At 55.4% G+C, this 14683-nt stretch overlaps 45 non-coding genes across 45 annotated transcripts; all 45 read right to left on the bottom strand.

Annotated features, from left to right (window-relative positions):
• Positions 1–249: 249 nt before the first annotated feature.
• On the bottom strand, positions 250–321 carry Trnae-cuc (transfer RNA glutamic acid (anticodon CUC)). The gene has a single exon. It is a non-coding gene; the product is annotated as a tRNA-Glu (tRNA).
• A 274-nt stretch (positions 322–595) lies between these two features.
• On the bottom strand, positions 596–677 carry Trnal-cag (transfer RNA leucine (anticodon CAG)). Its single transcript has one exon. It is a non-coding gene; the product is annotated as a tRNA-Leu (tRNA).
• Positions 678–757: 80 nt separating this feature from the next.
• Positions 758–839, bottom strand: Trnal-aag (transfer RNA leucine (anticodon AAG)). The gene has a single exon. It is a non-coding gene; the product is annotated as a tRNA-Leu (tRNA).
• Positions 840–1131: 292 nt separating this feature from the next.
• On the bottom strand, positions 1132–1203 carry Trnah-gug (transfer RNA histidin (anticodon GUG)). The gene has a single exon. It is a non-coding gene; the product is annotated as a tRNA-His (tRNA).
• Positions 1204–1545: 342 nt separating this feature from the next.
• Trnae-cuc (transfer RNA glutamic acid (anticodon CUC)) lies at positions 1546–1617 on the bottom strand. The gene has a single exon. It is a non-coding gene; the product is annotated as a tRNA-Glu (tRNA).
• Positions 1618–1891: 274 nt separating this feature from the next.
• On the bottom strand, positions 1892–1973 carry Trnal-cag (transfer RNA leucine (anticodon CAG)). The gene has a single exon. It is a non-coding gene; the product is annotated as a tRNA-Leu (tRNA).
• An 80-nt stretch (positions 1974–2053) lies between these two features.
• On the bottom strand, positions 2054–2135 carry Trnal-aag (transfer RNA leucine (anticodon AAG)). Its single transcript has one exon. It is a non-coding gene; the product is annotated as a tRNA-Leu (tRNA).
• A 292-nt stretch (positions 2136–2427) lies between these two features.
• Positions 2428–2499, bottom strand: Trnah-gug (transfer RNA histidin (anticodon GUG)). The gene has a single exon. It is a non-coding gene; the product is annotated as a tRNA-His (tRNA).
• A 342-nt stretch (positions 2500–2841) lies between these two features.
• Trnae-cuc (transfer RNA glutamic acid (anticodon CUC)) lies at positions 2842–2913 on the bottom strand. The gene has a single exon. It is a non-coding gene; the product is annotated as a tRNA-Glu (tRNA).
• Positions 2914–3187: 274 nt separating this feature from the next.
• On the bottom strand, positions 3188–3269 carry Trnal-cag (transfer RNA leucine (anticodon CAG)). Its single transcript has one exon. It is a non-coding gene; the product is annotated as a tRNA-Leu (tRNA).
• An 80-nt stretch (positions 3270–3349) lies between these two features.
• Positions 3350–3431, bottom strand: Trnal-aag (transfer RNA leucine (anticodon AAG)). The gene has a single exon. It is a non-coding gene; the product is annotated as a tRNA-Leu (tRNA).
• A 292-nt stretch (positions 3432–3723) lies between these two features.
• On the bottom strand, positions 3724–3795 carry Trnah-gug (transfer RNA histidin (anticodon GUG)). Its single transcript has one exon. It is a non-coding gene; the product is annotated as a tRNA-His (tRNA).
• A 342-nt stretch (positions 3796–4137) lies between these two features.
• Positions 4138–4209, bottom strand: Trnae-cuc (transfer RNA glutamic acid (anticodon CUC)). Its single transcript has one exon. It is a non-coding gene; the product is annotated as a tRNA-Glu (tRNA).
• A 274-nt stretch (positions 4210–4483) lies between these two features.
• Trnal-cag (transfer RNA leucine (anticodon CAG)) lies at positions 4484–4565 on the bottom strand. Its single transcript has one exon. It is a non-coding gene; the product is annotated as a tRNA-Leu (tRNA).
• Positions 4566–4645: 80 nt separating this feature from the next.
• On the bottom strand, positions 4646–4727 carry Trnal-aag (transfer RNA leucine (anticodon AAG)). Its single transcript has one exon. It is a non-coding gene; the product is annotated as a tRNA-Leu (tRNA).
• A 292-nt stretch (positions 4728–5019) lies between these two features.
• Trnah-gug (transfer RNA histidin (anticodon GUG)) lies at positions 5020–5091 on the bottom strand. The gene has a single exon. It is a non-coding gene; the product is annotated as a tRNA-His (tRNA).
• A 342-nt stretch (positions 5092–5433) lies between these two features.
• On the bottom strand, positions 5434–5505 carry Trnae-cuc (transfer RNA glutamic acid (anticodon CUC)). The gene has a single exon. It is a non-coding gene; the product is annotated as a tRNA-Glu (tRNA).
• Positions 5506–5779: 274 nt separating this feature from the next.
• Positions 5780–5861, bottom strand: Trnal-cag (transfer RNA leucine (anticodon CAG)). The gene has a single exon. It is a non-coding gene; the product is annotated as a tRNA-Leu (tRNA).
• Positions 5862–5941: 80 nt separating this feature from the next.
• On the bottom strand, positions 5942–6023 carry Trnal-aag (transfer RNA leucine (anticodon AAG)). Its single transcript has one exon. It is a non-coding gene; the product is annotated as a tRNA-Leu (tRNA).
• Positions 6024–6315: 292 nt separating this feature from the next.
• On the bottom strand, positions 6316–6387 carry Trnah-gug (transfer RNA histidin (anticodon GUG)). Its single transcript has one exon. It is a non-coding gene; the product is annotated as a tRNA-His (tRNA).
• A 342-nt stretch (positions 6388–6729) lies between these two features.
• Positions 6730–6801, bottom strand: Trnae-cuc (transfer RNA glutamic acid (anticodon CUC)). Its single transcript has one exon. It is a non-coding gene; the product is annotated as a tRNA-Glu (tRNA).
• Positions 6802–7075: 274 nt separating this feature from the next.
• On the bottom strand, positions 7076–7157 carry Trnal-cag (transfer RNA leucine (anticodon CAG)). Its single transcript has one exon. It is a non-coding gene; the product is annotated as a tRNA-Leu (tRNA).
• Positions 7158–7237: 80 nt separating this feature from the next.
• On the bottom strand, positions 7238–7319 carry Trnal-aag (transfer RNA leucine (anticodon AAG)). Its single transcript has one exon. It is a non-coding gene; the product is annotated as a tRNA-Leu (tRNA).
• A 292-nt stretch (positions 7320–7611) lies between these two features.
• Trnah-gug (transfer RNA histidin (anticodon GUG)) lies at positions 7612–7683 on the bottom strand. The gene has a single exon. It is a non-coding gene; the product is annotated as a tRNA-His (tRNA).
• Positions 7684–8025: 342 nt separating this feature from the next.
• Trnae-cuc (transfer RNA glutamic acid (anticodon CUC)) lies at positions 8026–8097 on the bottom strand. The gene has a single exon. It is a non-coding gene; the product is annotated as a tRNA-Glu (tRNA).
• Positions 8098–8371: 274 nt separating this feature from the next.
• Positions 8372–8453, bottom strand: Trnal-cag (transfer RNA leucine (anticodon CAG)). The gene has a single exon. It is a non-coding gene; the product is annotated as a tRNA-Leu (tRNA).
• An 80-nt stretch (positions 8454–8533) lies between these two features.
• Positions 8534–8615, bottom strand: Trnal-aag (transfer RNA leucine (anticodon AAG)). Its single transcript has one exon. It is a non-coding gene; the product is annotated as a tRNA-Leu (tRNA).
• A 292-nt stretch (positions 8616–8907) lies between these two features.
• On the bottom strand, positions 8908–8979 carry Trnah-gug (transfer RNA histidin (anticodon GUG)). Its single transcript has one exon. It is a non-coding gene; the product is annotated as a tRNA-His (tRNA).
• A 342-nt stretch (positions 8980–9321) lies between these two features.
• Positions 9322–9393, bottom strand: Trnae-cuc (transfer RNA glutamic acid (anticodon CUC)). Its single transcript has one exon. It is a non-coding gene; the product is annotated as a tRNA-Glu (tRNA).
• A 274-nt stretch (positions 9394–9667) lies between these two features.
• Trnal-cag (transfer RNA leucine (anticodon CAG)) lies at positions 9668–9749 on the bottom strand. Its single transcript has one exon. It is a non-coding gene; the product is annotated as a tRNA-Leu (tRNA).
• An 80-nt stretch (positions 9750–9829) lies between these two features.
• Trnal-aag (transfer RNA leucine (anticodon AAG)) lies at positions 9830–9911 on the bottom strand. The gene has a single exon. It is a non-coding gene; the product is annotated as a tRNA-Leu (tRNA).
• Positions 9912–10203: 292 nt separating this feature from the next.
• Positions 10204–10275, bottom strand: Trnah-gug (transfer RNA histidin (anticodon GUG)). Its single transcript has one exon. It is a non-coding gene; the product is annotated as a tRNA-His (tRNA).
• Positions 10276–10617: 342 nt separating this feature from the next.
• On the bottom strand, positions 10618–10689 carry Trnae-cuc (transfer RNA glutamic acid (anticodon CUC)). The gene has a single exon. It is a non-coding gene; the product is annotated as a tRNA-Glu (tRNA).
• Positions 10690–10963: 274 nt separating this feature from the next.
• Trnal-cag (transfer RNA leucine (anticodon CAG)) lies at positions 10964–11045 on the bottom strand. The gene has a single exon. It is a non-coding gene; the product is annotated as a tRNA-Leu (tRNA).
• Positions 11046–11125: 80 nt separating this feature from the next.
• On the bottom strand, positions 11126–11207 carry Trnal-aag (transfer RNA leucine (anticodon AAG)). The gene has a single exon. It is a non-coding gene; the product is annotated as a tRNA-Leu (tRNA).
• Positions 11208–11499: 292 nt separating this feature from the next.
• On the bottom strand, positions 11500–11571 carry Trnah-gug (transfer RNA histidin (anticodon GUG)). Its single transcript has one exon. It is a non-coding gene; the product is annotated as a tRNA-His (tRNA).
• Positions 11572–11913: 342 nt separating this feature from the next.
• On the bottom strand, positions 11914–11985 carry Trnae-cuc (transfer RNA glutamic acid (anticodon CUC)). Its single transcript has one exon. It is a non-coding gene; the product is annotated as a tRNA-Glu (tRNA).
• Positions 11986–12259: 274 nt separating this feature from the next.
• Positions 12260–12341, bottom strand: Trnal-cag (transfer RNA leucine (anticodon CAG)). The gene has a single exon. It is a non-coding gene; the product is annotated as a tRNA-Leu (tRNA).
• Positions 12342–12421: 80 nt separating this feature from the next.
• Trnal-aag (transfer RNA leucine (anticodon AAG)) lies at positions 12422–12503 on the bottom strand. The gene has a single exon. It is a non-coding gene; the product is annotated as a tRNA-Leu (tRNA).
• Positions 12504–12795: 292 nt separating this feature from the next.
• Positions 12796–12867, bottom strand: Trnah-gug (transfer RNA histidin (anticodon GUG)). The gene has a single exon. It is a non-coding gene; the product is annotated as a tRNA-His (tRNA).
• A 342-nt stretch (positions 12868–13209) lies between these two features.
• Positions 13210–13281, bottom strand: Trnae-cuc (transfer RNA glutamic acid (anticodon CUC)). The gene has a single exon. It is a non-coding gene; the product is annotated as a tRNA-Glu (tRNA).
• Positions 13282–13555: 274 nt separating this feature from the next.
• On the bottom strand, positions 13556–13637 carry Trnal-cag (transfer RNA leucine (anticodon CAG)). Its single transcript has one exon. It is a non-coding gene; the product is annotated as a tRNA-Leu (tRNA).
• Positions 13638–13717: 80 nt separating this feature from the next.
• Positions 13718–13799, bottom strand: Trnal-aag (transfer RNA leucine (anticodon AAG)). Its single transcript has one exon. It is a non-coding gene; the product is annotated as a tRNA-Leu (tRNA).
• Positions 13800–14091: 292 nt separating this feature from the next.
• Positions 14092–14163, bottom strand: Trnah-gug (transfer RNA histidin (anticodon GUG)). Its single transcript has one exon. It is a non-coding gene; the product is annotated as a tRNA-His (tRNA).
• Positions 14164–14505: 342 nt separating this feature from the next.
• On the bottom strand, positions 14506–14577 carry Trnae-cuc (transfer RNA glutamic acid (anticodon CUC)). Its single transcript has one exon. It is a non-coding gene; the product is annotated as a tRNA-Glu (tRNA).
• Between the last annotated feature and the right edge of the window lie 106 nt (positions 14578–14683).

Genomic DNA, 14683 nt, shown 5'->3' on the forward strand with positions numbered 1-14683 from the left:
TGTATACGGGCAAACGAAACGTGCCTGCGCTGTTAGGACACTAACCAGAGTGGTTAGCTGCATTCACCTCCCTGGCAGTGTCTTGCAGTCCTCCAAGTCTGTTGACCACAGGTGGACAGGTGTCGCATCTCTCTCGCCGTCACTTGTGGCCGTCATTCATACTTAACGTGCTTTTCTGCAAGCGTCAGCGTAGCGTCAGTCGAGCAAAGTCGGGACAAGTCGCCTAAGAGGAGCAACAAAATGGTGGATTTCCGGTACCGGGAATCGAACCCGGGCCTCCTGGGTGAGAGCCAGGTATCCTAGCCACTAGACGACACCGGATAACGACACACGCACTCCTCCAACAAACACGGTGAGCGTCCACCCGCTACTTGACGACAACTGCAAAAATTAACGCTTCCACTTCGTAGAACGGCATGCTCTGGACGTATCTCGTGGAGACGAACGCCAGCAATCATGAGACCAAACTGCGCCGGTGAATCCTGTTGTTACACCGCGCACTGTGCTACGACAGTTTAAGAGAGCGACGCTCACGCTTTGCTGCGCTATTTCCTTCGCGGGAAATCAGTGCTCCTGTTTTCGAGACAGAAAACGTTGGCAGCGGTGGGATTCGAACCCACGCCTCCGAAGAGACTGGTGCCTGAAACCAGCGCCTTAGACCGCTCGGCCACGCTACCTACGCGACGCGGCCGCCGCAGGAGCTGCGTTCTACCCCACGAGAACACAGCGCAATGGCACAAAAACGAGAAGTAAAAATTGGCAGCGGTGGGATTCGAACCCACGCCTCCGAAGAGACTGGTGCCTTAAACCAGCGCCTTAGACCGCTCGGCCACGCTACCTGCGCCAGCGTTCCCCGCGTCTCTAGAAAACAGTGCACGACACAGTTTCCTGTTGTGCTGCGACTCGCTGCTCATGCATCGCACCTCAAACAACTGCCCCTTTCGACTATAGATTTAACCTCTCAGGCAGCTACCCACGCCCTGGGGCGGCCGAATTTCTTGTTGCTGATAATGAAACGGTAGTGCAACCTGCGGCGTGCGGAACATGAGTGTAAAGTGATGAGAGCATTGTGATTTCAAACACTGGGTGACGATCATGATTGCAGCAACAGCAAGGCAAAACCTTCAAAATTGCCGTGACCAGGATTCGAACCTGGGTTTTTGCGGCCACAACGCAATGTCCTAACCACTAGACGATCACTGCCGCGGAGGCGCCCGGGGAAGCAGTTCTCGCGACTGCACCCGCCCGGTACACAGCAAAGCTCAGCCCACTGCGTCAGACGCGATCTCCATTATATGTATACGGGCAAACGAAACGTGCCTGCGCTGTTAGGACACTAACCAGAGTGGTTAGCTGCATTCACCTCCCTGGCAGTGTCTTGCAGTCCTCCAAGTCTGTTGACCACAGGTGGACAGGTGTCGCATCTCTCTCGCCGTCACTTGTGGCCGTCATTCATACTTAACGTGCTTTTCTGCAAGCGTCAGCGTAGCGTCAGTCGAGCAAAGTCGGGACAAGTCGCCTAAGAGGAGCAACAAAATGGTGGATTTCCGGTACCGGGAATCGAACCCGGGCCTCCTGGGTGAGAGCCAGGTATCCTAGCCACTAGACGACACCGGATAACGACACACGCACTCCTCCAACAAACACGGTGAGCGTCCACCCGCTACTTGACGACAACTGCAAAAATTAACGCTTCCACTTCGTAGAACGGCATGCTCTGGACGTATCTCGTGGAGACGAACGCCAGCAATCATGAGACCAAACTGCGCCGGTGAATCCTGTTGTTACACCGCGCACTGTGCTACGACAGTTTAAGAGAGCGACGCTCACGCTTTGCTGCGCTATTTCCTTCGCGGGAAATCAGTGCTCCTGTTTTCGAGACAGAAAACGTTGGCAGCGGTGGGATTCGAACCCACGCCTCCGAAGAGACTGGTGCCTGAAACCAGCGCCTTAGACCGCTCGGCCACGCTACCTACGCGACGCGGCCGCCGCAGGAGCTGCGTTCTACCCCACGAGAACACAGCGCAATGGCACAAAAACGAGAAGTAAAAATTGGCAGCGGTGGGATTCGAACCCACGCCTCCGAAGAGACTGGTGCCTTAAACCAGCGCCTTAGACCGCTCGGCCACGCTACCTGCGCCAGCGTTCCCCGCGTCTCTAGAAAACAGTGCACGACACAGTTTCCTGTTGTGCTGCGACTCGCTGCTCATGCATCGCACCTCAAACAACTGCCCCTTTCGACTATAGATTTAACCTCTCAGGCAGCTACCCACGCCCTGGGGCGGCCGAATTTCTTGTTGCTGATAATGAAACGGTAGTGCAACCTGCGGCGTGCGGAACATGAGTGTAAAGTGATGAGAGCATTGTGATTTCAAACACTGGGTGACGATCATGATTGCAGCAACAGCAAGGCAAAACCTTCAAAATTGCCGTGACCAGGATTCGAACCTGGGTTTTTGCGGCCACAACGCAATGTCCTAACCACTAGACGATCACTGCCGCGGAGGCGCCCGGGGAAGCAGTTCTCGCGACTGCACCCGCCCGGTACACAGCAAAGCTCAGCCCACTGCGTCAGACGCGATCTCCATTATATGTATACGGGCAAACGAAACGTGCCTGCGCTGTTAGGACACTAACCAGAGTGGTTAGCTGCATTCACCTCCCTGGCAGTGTCTTGCAGTCCTCCAAGTCTGTTGACCACAGGTGGACAGGTGTCGCATCTCTCTCGCCGTCACTTGTGGCCGTCATTCATACTTAACGTGCTTTTCTGCAAGCGTCAGCGTAGCGTCAGTCGAGCAAAGTCGGGACAAGTCGCCTAAGAGGAGCAACAAAATGGTGGATTTCCGGTACCGGGAATCGAACCCGGGCCTCCTGGGTGAGAGCCAGGTATCCTAGCCACTAGACGACACCGGATAACGACACACGCACTCCTCCAACAAACACGGTGAGCGTCCACCCGCTACTTGACGACAACTGCAAAAATTAACGCTTCCACTTCGTAGAACGGCATGCTCTGGACGTATCTCGTGGAGACGAACGCCAGCAATCATGAGACCAAACTGCGCCGGTGAATCCTGTTGTTACACCGCGCACTGTGCTACGACAGTTTAAGAGAGCGACGCTCACGCTTTGCTGCGCTATTTCCTTCGCGGGAAATCAGTGCTCCTGTTTTCGAGACAGAAAACGTTGGCAGCGGTGGGATTCGAACCCACGCCTCCGAAGAGACTGGTGCCTGAAACCAGCGCCTTAGACCGCTCGGCCACGCTACCTACGCGACGCGGCCGCCGCAGGAGCTGCGTTCTACCCCACGAGAACACAGCGCAATGGCACAAAAACGAGAAGTAAAAATTGGCAGCGGTGGGATTCGAACCCACGCCTCCGAAGAGACTGGTGCCTTAAACCAGCGCCTTAGACCGCTCGGCCACGCTACCTGCGCCAGCGTTCCCCGCGTCTCTAGAAAACAGTGCACGACACAGTTTCCTGTTGTGCTGCGACTCGCTGCTCATGCATCGCACCTCAAACAACTGCCCCTTTCGACTATAGATTTAACCTCTCAGGCAGCTACCCACGCCCTGGGGCGGCCGAATTTCTTGTTGCTGATAATGAAACGGTAGTGCAACCTGCGGCGTGCGGAACATGAGTGTAAAGTGATGAGAGCATTGTGATTTCAAACACTGGGTGACGATCATGATTGCAGCAACAGCAAGGCAAAACCTTCAAAATTGCCGTGACCAGGATTCGAACCTGGGTTTTTGCGGCCACAACGCAATGTCCTAACCACTAGACGATCACTGCCGCGGAGGCGCCCGGGGAAGCAGTTCTCGCGACTGCACCCGCCCGGTACACAGCAAAGCTCAGCCCACTGCGTCAGACGCGATCTCCATTATATGTATACGGGCAAACGAAACGTGCCTGCGCTGTTAGGACACTAACCAGAGTGGTTAGCTGCATTCACCTCCCTGGCAGTGTCTTGCAGTCCTCCAAGTCTGTTGACCACAGGTGGACAGGTGTCGCATCTCTCTCGCCGTCACTTGTGGCCGTCATTCATACTTAACGTGCTTTTCTGCAAGCGTCAGCGTAGCGTCAGTCGAGCAAAGTCGGGACAAGTCGCCTAAGAGGAGCAACAAAATGGTGGATTTCCGGTACCGGGAATCGAACCCGGGCCTCCTGGGTGAGAGCCAGGTATCCTAGCCACTAGACGACACCGGATAACGACACACGCACTCCTCCAACAAACACGGTGAGCGTCCACCCGCTACTTGACGACAACTGCAAAAATTAACGCTTCCACTTCGTAGAACGGCATGCTCTGGACGTATCTCGTGGAGACGAACGCCAGCAATCATGAGACCAAACTGCGCCGGTGAATCCTGTTGTTACACCGCGCACTGTGCTACGACAGTTTAAGAGAGCGACGCTCACGCTTTGCTGCGCTATTTCCTTCGCGGGAAATCAGTGCTCCTGTTTTCGAGACAGAAAACGTTGGCAGCGGTGGGATTCGAACCCACGCCTCCGAAGAGACTGGTGCCTGAAACCAGCGCCTTAGACCGCTCGGCCACGCTACCTACGCGACGCGGCCGCCGCAGGAGCTGCGTTCTACCCCACGAGAACACAGCGCAATGGCACAAAAACGAGAAGTAAAAATTGGCAGCGGTGGGATTCGAACCCACGCCTCCGAAGAGACTGGTGCCTTAAACCAGCGCCTTAGACCGCTCGGCCACGCTACCTGCGCCAGCGTTCCCCGCGTCTCTAGAAAACAGTGCACGACACAGTTTCCTGTTGTGCTGCGACTCGCTGCTCATGCATCGCACCTCAAACAACTGCCCCTTTCGACTATAGATTTAACCTCTCAGGCAGCTACCCACGCCCTGGGGCGGCCGAATTTCTTGTTGCTGATAATGAAACGGTAGTGCAACCTGCGGCGTGCGGAACATGAGTGTAAAGTGATGAGAGCATTGTGATTTCAAACACTGGGTGACGATCATGATTGCAGCAACAGCAAGGCAAAACCTTCAAAATTGCCGTGACCAGGATTCGAACCTGGGTTTTTGCGGCCACAACGCAATGTCCTAACCACTAGACGATCACTGCCGCGGAGGCGCCCGGGGAAGCAGTTCTCGCGACTGCACCCGCCCGGTACACAGCAAAGCTCAGCCCACTGCGTCAGACGCGATCTCCATTATATGTATACGGGCAAACGAAACGTGCCTGCGCTGTTAGGACACTAACCAGAGTGGGTAGCTGCATTCATCTCCCTGGCAGTGTCTTGCAGTCCTCCAAGTCTGTTGACCACAGGTGGACAGGTGTCGCATCTCTCTCGCCGTCACTTGTGGCCGTCATTCATACTTAACGTGCTTTTCTGCAAGCGTCAGCGTAGCGTCAGTCGAGCAAAGTCGGGACAAGTCGCCTAAGAGGAGCAACAAAATGGTGGATTTCCGGTACCGGGAATCGAACCCGGGCCTCCTGGGTGAGAGCCAGGTATCCTAGCCACTAGACGACACCGGATAACGACACACGCACTCCTCCAACAAACACGGTGAGCGTCCACCCGCTACTTGACGACAACTGCAAAAATTAACGCTTCCACTTCGTAGAACGGCATGCTCTGGACGTATCTCGTGGAGACGAACGCCAGCAATCATGAGACCAAACTGCGCCGGTGAATCCTGTTGTTACACCGCGCACTGTGCTACGACAGTTTAAGAGAGCGACGCTCACGCTTTGCTGCGCTATTTCCTTCGCGGGAAATCAGTGCTCCTGTTTTCGAGACAGAAAACGTTGGCAGCGGTGGGATTCGAACCCACGCCTCCGAAGAGACTGGTGCCTGAAACCAGCGCCTTAGACCGCTCGGCCACGCTACCTACGCGACGCGGCCGCCGCAGGAGCTGCGTTCTACCCCACGAGAACACAGCGCAATGGCACAAAAACGAGAAGTAAAAATTGGCAGCGGTGGGATTCGAACCCACGCCTCCGAAGAGACTGGTGCCTTAAACCAGCGCCTTAGACCGCTCGGCCACGCTACCTGCGCCAGCGTTCCCCGCGTCTCTAGAAAACAGTGCACGACACAGTTTCCTGTTGTGCTGCGACTCGCTGCTCATGCATCGCACCTCAAACAACTGCCCCTTTCGACTATATATTTAACCTCTCAGGCAGCTACCCACGCCCTGGGGCGGCCGAATTTCTTGTTGCTGATAATGAAATGGTAGTGCAACCTGCGGCGTGCGGAACATGAGTGTAAAGTGATGAGAGCATTGTGATTTCAAACACTGGGTGACGATCATGATTGCAGCAACAGCAAGGCAAAACCTTCAAAATTGCCGTGACCAGGATTCGAACCTGGGTTTTTGCGGCCACAACGCAATGTCCTAACCACTAGACGATCACGGCCGCGGAGGCGCCCGGGGAAGCAGTTCTCGCGACTGCACCCGCCCGGTACACAGCAAAGCTCAGCCCACTGCGTCAGACGCGATCTCCATTATATGTATACGGGCAAACGAAACGTGCCTGCGCTGTTAGGACACTAACCAGAGTGGGTAGCTGCATTCATCTCCCTGGCAGTGTCTTGCAGTCCTCCAAGTCTGTTGACCACAGGTGGACAGGTGTCGCATCTCTCTCGCCGTCACTTGTGGCCGTCATTCATACTTAACGTGCTTTTCTGCAAGCGTCAGCGTAGCGTCAGTCGAGCAAAGTCGGGACAAGTCGCCTAAGAGGAGCAACAAAATGGTGGATTTCCGGTACCGGGAATCGAACCCGGGCCTCCTGGGTGAGAGCCAGGTATCCTAGCCACTAGACGACACCGGATAACGACACACGCACTCCTCCAACAAACACGGTGAGCGTCCACCCGCTACTTGACGACAACTGCAAAAATTAACGCTTCCACTTCGTAGAACGGCATGCTCTGGACGTATCTCGTGGAGACGAACGCCAGCAATCATGAGACCAAACTGCGCCGGTGAATCCTGTTGTTACACCGCGCACTGTGCTACGACAGTTTAAGAGAGCGACGCTCACGCTTTGCTGCGCTATTTCCTTCGCGGGAAATCAGTGCTCCTGTTTTCGAGACAGAAAACGTTGGCAGCGGTGGGATTCGAACCCACGCCTCCGAAGAGACTGGTGCCTGAAACCAGCGCCTTAGACCGCTCGGCCACGCTACCTACGCGACGCGGCCGCCGCAGGAGCTGCGTTCTACCCCACGAGAACACAGCGCAATGGCACAAAAACGAGAAGTAAAAATTGGCAGCGGTGGGATTCGAACCCACGCCTCCGAAGAGACTGGTGCCTTAAACCAGCGCCTTAGACCGCTCGGCCACGCTACCTGCGCCAGCGTTCCCCGCGTCTCTAGAAAACAGTGCACGACACAGTTTCCTGTTGTGCTGCGACTCGCTGCTCATGCATCGCACCTCAAACAACTGCCCCTTTCGACTATAGATTTAACCTCTCAGGCAGCTACCCACGCCCTGGGGCGGCCGAATTTCTTGTTGCTGATAATGAAACGGTAGTGCAACCTGCGGCGTGCGGAACATGAGTGTAAAGTGATGAGAGCATTGTGATTTCAAACACTGGGTGACGATCATGATTGCAGCAACAGCAAGGCAAAACCTTCAAAATTGCCGTGACCAGGATTCGAACCTGGGTTTTTGCGGCCACAACGCAATGTCCTAACCACTAGACGATCACTGCCGCGGAGGCGCCCGGGGAAGCAGTTCTCGCGACTGCACCCGCCCGGTACACAGCAAAGCTCAGCCCACTGCGTCAGACGCGATCTCCATTATATGTATACGGGCAAACGAAACGTGCCTGCGCTGTTAGGACACTAACCAGAGTGGGTAGCTGCATTCATCTCCCTGGCAGTGTCTTGCAGTCCTCCAAGTCTGTTGACCACAGGTGGACAGGTGTCGCATCTCTCTCGCCGTCACTTGTGGCCGTCATTCATACTTAACGTGCTTTTCTGCAAGCGTCAGCGTAGCGTCAGTCGAGCAAAGTCGGGACAAGTCGCCTAAGAGGAGCAACAAAATGGTGGATTTCCGGTACCGGGAATCGAACCCGGGCCTCCTGGGTGAGAGCCAGGTATCCTAGCCACTAGACGACACCGGATAACGACACACGCACTCCTCCAACAAACACGGTGAGCGTCCACCCGCTACTTGACGACAACTGCAAAAATTAACGCTTCCACTTCGTAGAACGGCATGCTCTGGACGTATCTCGTGGAGACGAACGCCAGCAATCATGAGACCAAACTGCGCCGGTGAATCCTGTTGTTACACCGCGCACTGTGCTACGACAGTTTAAGAGAGCGACGCTCACGCTTTGCTGCGCTATTTCCTTCGCGGGAAATCAGTGCTCCTGTTTTCGAGACAGAAAACGTTGGCAGCGGTGGGATTCGAACCCACGCCTCCGAAGAGACTGGTGCCTGAAACCAGCGCCTTAGACCGCTCGGCCACGCTACCTACGCGACGCGGCCGCCGCAGGAGCTGCGTTCTACCCCACGAGAACACAGCGCAATGGCACAAAAACGAGAAGTAAAAATTGGCAGCGGTGGGATTCGAACCCACGCCTCCGAAGAGACTGGTGCCTTAAACCAGCGCCTTAGACCGCTCGGCCACGCTACCTGCGCCAGCGTTCCCCGCGTCTCTAGAAAACAGTGCACGACACAGTTTCCTGTTGTGCTGCGACTCGCTGCTCATGCATCGCACCTCAAACAACTGCCCCTTTCGACTATAGATTTAACCTCTCAGGCAGCTACCCACGCCCTGGGGCGGCCGAATTTCTTGTTGCTGATAATGAAACGGTAGTGCAACCTGCGGCGTGCGGAACATGAGTGTAAAGTGATGAGAGCATTGTGATTTCAAACACTGGGTGACGATCATGATTGCAGCAACAGCAAGGCAAAACCTTCAAAATTGCCGTGACCAGGATTCGAACCTGGGTTTTTGCGGCCACAACGCAATGTCCTAACCACTAGACGATCACTGCCGCGGAGGCGCCCGGGGAAGCAGTTCTCGCGACTGCACCCGCCCGGTACACAGCAAAGCTCAGCCCACTGCGTCAGACGCGATCTCCATTATATGTATACGGGCAAACGAAACGTGCCTGCGCTGTCAGGACACTAACCAGAGTGGGTAGCTGCATTCATCTCCCTGGCAGTGTCTTGCAGTCCTCCAAGTCTGTTGACCACAGGTGGACAGGTGTCGCATCTCTCTCGCCGTCACTTGTGGCCGTCATTCATACTTAACGTGCTTTTCTGCAAGCGTCAGCGTAGCGTCAGTCGAGCAAAGTCGGGACAAGTCGCCTAAGAGGAGCAACAAAATGGTGGATTTCCGGTACCGGGAATCGAACCCGGGCCTCCTGGGTGAGAGCCAGGTATCCTAGCCACTAGACGACACCGGATAACGACACACGCACTCCTCCAACAAACACGGTGAGCGTCCACCCGCTACTTGACGACAACTGCAAAAATTAACGCTTCCACTTCGTAGAACGGCATGCTCTGGACGTATCTCGTGGAGACGAACGCCAGCAATCATGAGACCAAACTGCGCCGGTGAATCCTGTTGTTACACCGCGCACTGTGCTACGACAGTTTAAGAGAGCGACGCTCACGCTTTGCTGCGCTATTTCCTTCGCGGGAAATCAGTGCTCCTGTTTTCGAGACAGAAAACGTTGGCAGCGGTGGGATTCGAACCCACGCCTCCGAAGAGACTGGTGCCTGAAACCAGCGCCTTAGACCGCTCGGCCACGCTACCCACGCGACGCGGCCGCCGCAGGAGCTGCGTTCTACCCCACGAGAACACAGCGCAATGGCACAAAAACGAGAAGTAAAAATTGGCAGCGGTGGGATTCGAACCCACGCCTCCGAAGAGACTGGTGCCTTAAACCAGCGCCTTAGACCGCTCGGCCACGCTACCTGCGCCAGCGTTCCCCGCGTCTCTAGAAAACAGTGCACGACACAGTTTCCTGTTGTGCTGCGACTCGCTGCTCATGCATCGCACCTCAAACAACTGCCCCTTTCGACTATATATTTAACCTCTCAGGCAGCTACCCACGCCCTGGGGCGGCCGAATTTCTTGTTGCTGATAATGAAATGGTAGTGCAACCTGCGGCGTGCGGAACATGAGTGTAAAGTGATGAGAGCATTGTGATTTCAAACACTGGGTGACGATCATGATTGCAGCAACAGCAAGGCAAAACCTTCAAAATTGCCGTGACCAGGATTCGAACCTGGGTTTTTGCGGCCACAACGCAATGTCCTAACCACTAGACGATCACGGCCGCGGAGGCGCCCGGGGAAGCAGTTCTCGCGACTGCACCCGCCCGGTACACAGCAAAGCTCAGCCCACTGCGTCAGACGCGATCTCCATTATATGTATACGGGCAAACGAAACGTGCCTGCGCTGTTAGGACACTAACCAGAGTGGGTAGCTGCATTCATCTCCCTGGCAGTGTCTTGCAGTCCTCCAAGTCTGTTGACCACAGGTGGACAGGTGTCGCATCTCTCTCGCCGTCACTTGTGGCCGTCATTCATACTTAACGTGCTTTTCTGCAAGCGTCAGCGTAGCGTCAGTCGAGCAAAGTCGGGACAAGTCGCCTAAGAGGAGCAACAAAATGGTGGATTTCCGGTACCGGGAATCGAACCCGGGCCTCCTGGGTGAGAGCCAGGTATCCTAGCCACTAGACGACACCGGATAACGACACACGCACTCCTCCAACAAACACGGTGAGCGTCCACCCGCTACTTGACGACAACTGCAAAAATTAACGCTTCCACTTCGTAGAACGGCATGCTCTGGACGTATCTCGTGGAGACGAACGCCAGCAATCATGAGACCAAACTGCGCCGGTGAATCCTGTTGTTACACCGCGCACTGTGCTACGACAGTTTAAGAGAGCGACGCTCACGCTTTGCTGCGCTATTTCCTTCGCGGGAAATCAGTGCTCCTGTTTTCGAGACAGAAAACGTTGGCAGCGGTGGGATTCGAACCCACGCCTCCGAAGAGACTGGTGCCTGAAACCAGCGCCTTAGACCGCTCGGCCACGCTACCTACGCGACGCGGCCGCCGCAGGAGCTGCGTTCTACCCCACGAGAACACAGCGCAATGGCACAAAAACGAGAAGTAAAAATTGGCAGCGGTGGGATTCGAACCCACGCCTCCGAAGAGACTGGTGCCTTAAACCAGCGCCTTAGACCGCTCGGCCACGCTACCTGCGCCAGCGTTCCCCGCGTCTCTAGAAAACAGTGCACGACACAGTTTCCTGTTGTGCTGCGACTCGCTGCTCATGCATCGCACCTCAAACAACTGCCCCTTTCGACTATAGATTTAACCTCTCAGGCAGCTACCCACGCCCTGGGGCGGCCGAATTTCTTGTTGCTGATAATGAAACGGTAGTGCAACCTGCGGCGTGCGGAACATGAGTGTAAAGTGATGAGAGCATTGTGATTTCAAACACTGGGTGACGATCATGATTGCAGCAACAGCAAGGCAAAACCTTCAAAATTGCCGTGACCAGGATTCGAACCTGGGTTTTTGCGGCCACAACGCAATGTCCTAACCACTAGACGATCACTGCCGCGGAGGCGCCCGGGGAAGCAGTTCTCGCGACTGCACCCGCCCGGTACACAGCAAAGCTCAGCCCACTGCGTCAGACGCGATCTCCATTATATGTATACGGGCAAACGAAACGTGCCTGCGCTGTTAGGACACTAACCAGAGTGGGTAGCTGCATTCATCTCCCTGGCAGTGTCTTGCAGTCCTCCAAGTCTGTTGACCACAGGTGGACAGGTGTCGCATCTCTCTCGCCGTCACTTGTGGCCGTCATTCATACTTAACGTGCTTTTCTGCAAGCGTCAGCGTAGCGTCAGTCGAGCAAAGTCGGGACAAGTCGCCTAAGAGGAGCAACAAAATGGTGGATTTCCGGTACCGGGAATCGAACCCGGGCCTCCTGGGTGAGAGCCAGGTATCCTAGCCACTAGACGACACCGGATAACGACACACGCACTCCTCCAACAAACACGGTGAGCGTCCACCCGCTACTTGACGACAACTGCAAAAATTAACGCTTCCACTTCGTAGAACGGCATGCTCTGGACGTATCTCGTGGAGACGAACGCCAGCAATCATGAGACCAAACTGCGCCGGTGAATCCTGTTGTTACACCGCGCACTGTGCTACGACAGTTTAAGAGAGCGACGCTCACGCTTTGCTGCGCTATTTCCTTCGCGGGAAATCAGTGCTCCTGTTTTCGAGACAGAAAACGTTGGCAGCGGTGGGATTCGAACCCACGCCTCCGAAGAGACTGGTGCCTGAAACCAGCGCCTTAGACCGCTCGGCCACGCTACCTACGCGACGCGGCCGCCGCAGGAGCTGCGTTCTACCCCACGAGAACACAGCGCAATGGCACAAAAACGAGAAGTAAAAATTGGCAGCGGTGGGATTCGAACCCACGCCTCCGAAGAGACTGGTGCCTTAAACCAGCGCCTTAGACCGCTCGGCCACGCTACCTGCGCCAGCGTTCCCCGCGTCTCTAGAAAACAGTGCACGACACAGTTTCCTGTTGTGCTGCGACTCGCTGCTCATGCATCGCACCTCAAACAACTGCCCCTTTCGACTATAGATTTAACCTCTCAGGCAGCTACCCACGCCCTGGGGCGGCCGAATTTCTTGTTGCTGATAATGAAACGGTAGTGCAACCTGCGGCGTGCGGAACATGAGTGTAAAGTGATGAGAGCATTGTGATTTCAAACACTGGGTGACGATCATGATTGCAGCAACAGCAAGGCAAAACCTTCAAAATTGCCGTGACCAGGATTCGAACCTGGGTTTTTGCGGCCACAACGCAATGTCCTAACCACTAGACGATCACTGCCGCGGAGGCGCCCGGGGAAGCAGTTCTCGCGACTGCACCCGCCCGGTACACAGCAAAGCTCAGCCCACTGCGTCAGACGCGATCTCCATTATATGTATACGGGCAAACGAAACGTGCCTGCGCTGTTAGGACACTAACCAGAGTGGGTAGCTGCATTCATCTCCCTGGCAGTGTCTTGCAGTCCTCCAAGTCTGTTGACCACAGGTGGACAGGTGTCGCATCTCTCTCGCCGTCACTTGTGGCCGTCATTCATACTTAACGTGCTTTTCTGCAAGCGTCAGCGTAGCGTCAGTCGAGCAAAGTCGGGACAAGTCGCCTAAGAGGAGCAACAAAATGGTGGATTTCCGGTACCGGGAATCGAACCCGGGCCTCCTGGGTGAGAGCCAGGTATCCTAGCCACTAGACGACACCGGATAACGACACACGCACTCCTCCAACAAACACGGTGAGCGTCCACCCGCTACTTGACGACAACTGCAAAAATTAACGCTTCCACTTCGTAGAACGGCATGCTCTGGACGTATCTCGTGGAGACGAACGCCAGCAATCATGAGACCAAACTGCGCCGGTGAATCCTGTTGTTACACCGCGCACTGTGCTACGACAGTTTAAGAGAGCGACGCTCACGCTTTGCTGCGCTATTTCCTTCGCGGGAAATCAGTGCTCCTGTTTTCGAGACAGAAAACGTTGGCAGCGGTGGGATTCGAACCCACGCCTCCGAAGAGACTGGTGCCTGAAACCAGCGCCTTAGACCGCTCGGCCACGCTACCTACGCGACGCGGCCGCCGCAGGAGCTGCGTTCTACCCCACGAGAACACAGCGCAATGGCACAAAAACGAGAAGTAAAAATTGGCAGCGGTGGGATTCGAACCCACGCCTCCGAAGAGACTGGTGCCTTAAACCAGCGCCTTAGACCGCTCGGCCACGCTACCTGCGCCAGCGTTCCCCGCGTCTCTAGAAAACAGTGCACGACACAGTTTCCTGTTGTGCTGCGACTCGCTGCTCATGCATCGCACCTCAAACAACTGCCCCTTTCGACTATAGATTTAACCTCTCAGGCAGCTACCCACGCCCTGGGGCGGCCGAATTTCTTGTTGCTGATAATGAAACGGTAGTGCAACCTGCGGCGTGCGGAACATGAGTGTAAAGTGATGAGAGCATTGTGATTTCAAACACTGGGTGACGATCATGATTGCAGCAACAGCAAGGCAAAACCTTCAAAATTGCCGTGACCAGGATTCGAACCTGGGTTTTTGCGGCCACAACGCAATGTCCTAACCACTAGACGATCACTGCCGCGGAGGCGCCCGGGGAAGCAGTTCTCGCGACTGCACCCGCCCGGTACACAGCAAAGCTCAGCCCACTGCGTCAGACGCGATCTCCATTATATGTATACGGGCAAACGAAACGTGCCTGCGCTGTTAGGACACTAACCAGAGTGGTTAGCTGCATTCACCTCCCTGGCAGTGTCTTGCAGTCCTCCAAGTCTGTTGACCACAGGTGGACAGGTGTCGCATCTCTCTCGCCGTCACTTGTGGCCGTCATTCATACTTAACGTGCTTTTCTGCAAGCGTCAGCGTAGCGTCAGTCGAGCAAAGTCGGGACAAGTCGCCTAAGAGGAGCAACAAAATGGTGGATTTCCGGTACCGGGAATCGAACCCGGGCCTCCTGGGTGAGAGCCAGGTATCCTAGCCACTAGACGACACCGGATAACGACACACGCACTCCTCCAACAAACACGGTGAGCGTCCACCCGCTACTTGACGACAACTGCAAAAATTAACGCTTCCACTTCGTAGAACGGCATGCTCTGGAC

The sequence above is a fragment of the Schistocerca nitens genome, unplaced genomic scaffold, assembly GCF_023898315.1.
Source record: "Schistocerca nitens isolate TAMUIC-IGC-003100 unplaced genomic scaffold, iqSchNite1.1 HiC_scaffold_261, whole genome shotgun sequence".
Lineage (NCBI taxonomy): Eukaryota > Metazoa > Arthropoda > Insecta > Orthoptera > Acrididae > Schistocerca > Schistocerca nitens.